This window comes from Palaemon carinicauda, unplaced genomic scaffold (assembly GCF_036898095.1).
Source record: "Palaemon carinicauda isolate YSFRI2023 unplaced genomic scaffold, ASM3689809v2 scaffold3452, whole genome shotgun sequence".
NCBI classification, from domain to species: domain Eukaryota; kingdom Metazoa; phylum Arthropoda; class Malacostraca; order Decapoda; family Palaemonidae; genus Palaemon; species Palaemon carinicauda.
The window spans coordinates 12,501-17,500 of NW_027171137.1; positions in this window are offsets into that span (position 1 = coordinate 12,501).

A 5,000-nucleotide genomic window follows, 5' to 3' on the forward strand; every position below is an offset into this window, starting at 1 on the left:
TATTATTATTATTATTATTATTATTATTATTATTATTATTATTATTATTATTATTATTATTATTATTATTATTATTATTATTATTATTATTATTATTATTATTATTATTATTATTATTATTATTATTATTATTATTATTATTATTATTATTATTATTATTATTATTATTATTATTATTATTATTATTATTATTATTATTATTATTATTATTATTATTATTATTATTATTATTATTATTATTATTATTATTATTATTATTATTATTATTATTATTATTATTATTATTATTATTATTATTATTATTATTATTATTATTATTATTATTATTATTATTATTATTATTATTATTATTATTATTATTATTATTATTATTATTATTATTATTATTATTATTATTATTATTATTATTATTATTATTATTATTATTATTATTATTATTATTATTATTATTATTATTATTATTATTATTATTATTATTATTATTATTATTATTATTATTATTATTATTATTATTATTATTATTATTATTATTATTATTATTATTATTATTATTATTATTATTATTATTATTATTATTATTATTATTATTATTATTATTATTATTATTATTATTATTATTATTATTATTATTATTATTATTATTATTATTATTATTATTATTATTATTATTATTATTATTATTATTATTATTATTATTATTATTATTATTATTATTATTATTATTATTATTATTATTATTATTATTATTATTATTATTATTATTATTATTATTATTATTATTATTATTATTATTATTATTATTATTATTATTATTATTATTATTATTATTATTATTATTATTATTATTATTATTATTATTATTATTATTATTATTATTATTATTATTATTATTATTATTATTATTATTATTATTATTATTATTATTATTATTATTATTATTATTATTATTATTATTATTATTATTATTATTATTATTATTATTATTATTATTATTATTATTATTATTATTATTATTATTATTATTATTATTATTATTATTATTATTATTATTATTATTATTATTATTATTATTATTATTATTATTATTATTATTATTATTATTATTATTATTATTATTATTATTATTATTATTATTATTATTATTATTATTATTATTATTATTATTATTATTATTATTATTATTATTATTATTATTAATATTATTATTATTATTATTATTATTATTATTATTAATTATTATTATTATTATTATTATTATTATTATTATTATTATTATTATTATTATTATTATTATTATTATTATTATTATTATTATATTATTATTATTATTATTATTATTATTATTATTATTATTATTATTATTATTATTATTATTATTATTATTATTATTATTATTATTATTATTATTATTATTATTATTATTATTAAAATTATTATTATTATTATTATTATTATTATTATATTATTATTATTATTATTATTATTATTATTATTATTATTATTATTATTATTATTATTATTATTATTATTATTATTATTATTATTATTATTATTATTATTATTATTATTATTATTATTATTATTATTATTATTATTATTATTATTATTATTATTATTATTATTATTATTATTATTATTATTATTATTATTATTATTATTATTATTATTATTATTATTATTATTATTATTATTATTATTATTATTATTATTATTATTATTATTATTATTATTATTATTATTATTATTATTATTATTATTATTATTATTATTATTATTATTATTATTATTATTATTATTATTATTATTATTATTATTATTATTATTATTATTATTATTATTATATTATTATTATTATTATTATTATTATTATTATTATTATTATTATTATTATTATTATTATTATTATTATTATTATTATTATTATTATTATTATTATTATCATTATTATTATTATTATTATTATTATTATTATTATTATTATTATTATTATTATTATTATTATTATTATTATTATTATTATTATTATTATTATTATTATTATTATTATTATTATTATTATTATTATTATTATTATTATTATTATTATTATTATTATTATTATTATTATTATTATTATTATTATTATTATTATTATTATTATTATTATTATTATTATTATTATTATTATTATTATTATTATTATTATTATTATTATTATCATTATTATTATTATTATTATTATTATTATTATTATTATTATTATTATTATTATTATTATTATTATTATTATTATTATTATTATTATTATTATTATTATTATTATTATTATTATTATTATTATTATTATTATTATTATTATTATTAAAATTATTATTATTATTATTATATTATTATTATTATTATTATTATATTATTATTATTATTATTATTATTATTATTATTATTATTATTATTATTATTAATATTATTATTATTATTATTATTATTATTATTATTATTATTATTATTATTATTATTATTATTATTATTATTATTATTATATTATTATTATATTATTATTATTATTATTATTATTATTATTATTATTATTATTATTATTATTATTATTATTATTATTATTATTATTATTATTATTATTATTATTATTATTATTATTATTATTATTATTATTATTATTATTATTATTATTATTATTATTATTATTATTATTATTATTATTATTATTATTATTATTATTATTATTATTATTATTATTATTATTATTATTATTATTATTATTATTATTATTATTATTATTATTATTATTATTATTATTATTATTATTATTATTATTATTATTATTATTATTATTATTATTATTATTATTATTATTATTATTATTATTATTATTATTATTATTATTATTATTATTATTATTATTATTATTATTATTATTATTATTATTATTATTATTATTATTATTATTATTATTATTATTATTATTATTATTATTATTATTATTATTATTATTATTATTATTATTATTATTATTATTATTATTATTATTATTATTATTATTATTATTATTATTATTATTATTATTATTATTATTATTATTATTATTATTATTATTATTATTATTATTATTATTATTATTATTATTAAAATTATTATTATTATTATTATTATTATTATTATTATTATTATTATTATTATTATTATTATTATTATTATTATTATTATTATTATTATTATTATTATTATTATTATTATTATTATTATTATTATTATTATTATTATTATTATTATTATTATTATTATTATTATTATTATTATTATTATTATTATTATTATTATTATTATTATTATTATTATTATTATTATTATTATTATTATTATTATTATTATTATTATTATTATTATTATTATTATTATTATTATTATTATTATTATTATTATTATTATTATTATTATTATTATTATTATTATTATTATTATTATTATTATTATTATTATTATTATTATTATTATTATTATTATTATTATTATTATTATTATTATTATTATTATTATTATTATTATTATTATTATTATTATTATTATTATTATTATTATTATTATTATTATTATTATTATTATTATTATTATTATTATTATTATTATTATTATTATTATTATTATTATTATTATTATTATTATTATTATTATTATTATTATTATTATTATTATTATTATTATTATTATTATTATTATTATTATTATTATTATTATTATTATTATTATTATTATTATTATTATTATTATTATTATTATTATTATTATTATTATTATTATTATTATTATTATTATTATTATTATTATTATTATTATTATTATTATTATTATTATTATTATTATTATTATTATTATTATTATTATTATTATTATTATTATTATTATTATTATTATTATTATTATTATTATTATTATTATTATTATTATTATTATTATTATTATTATTATTATTATTATTATTATTATTATTATTATTATTATTATTATTATTATTATTATTATTATTATTATTATTATTATTATTATTATTATTATTATTATTATTATTATTATTATTATTATTATTATTATTATTATTATTATTATTATTATTATTATTATTATTATTATTATTATTATTATTATTATTATTATTATTATTATTATTATTATTATTATTATTATTATTATTATTATTATTATTATTATTATTATTATTATTATTATTATTATTATTATTATTATTATTATTATTATTATTATTATTATTATTATTATTATTATTATTATTATTATTATTATTATTATTATTATTATTATTATTATTATTATTATTATTATTATTATTATTATTATTATTATTATTATTATTATTATTATTATTATCATTATTATTATTATTATTATTATTATTATTATTATTATTATTATTATTATTATATTATTATTATTATTTTATTATTATTATTATTGTTATTATTATTATTATTATTATTATTATTATTATTATTATTATTATTATTATTATTATTATTATTATTATTATTATTATTATTATTATTATTATTATTATTATTATTATTATTATTATTATTATTATTATTATTATTATTATTATTATTATTATTATTATTATTATTATTATTATTATTATTATTATTATTATTATTATTATTATTATTATTATTATTATTATTATTATTATTATTATTATTATTATTATTATTATTATTATTATTATTATTATTATTATTATTATTATTATTATTATTATTATTATTATTATTATTATTATTATTATTATTATTATTATTATTATTATTATTATTATTATTATTATTATTATTATTATTATTATTATTATTATTATTATTATTATTATTATTATTATTATTATTATTATTATTATTATTATTATTATTATTATTATTATTATTATTATTATTATTATTATTATTATTATTATTATTATTATTATTATTATTATTATTATTATTATTATTATTATT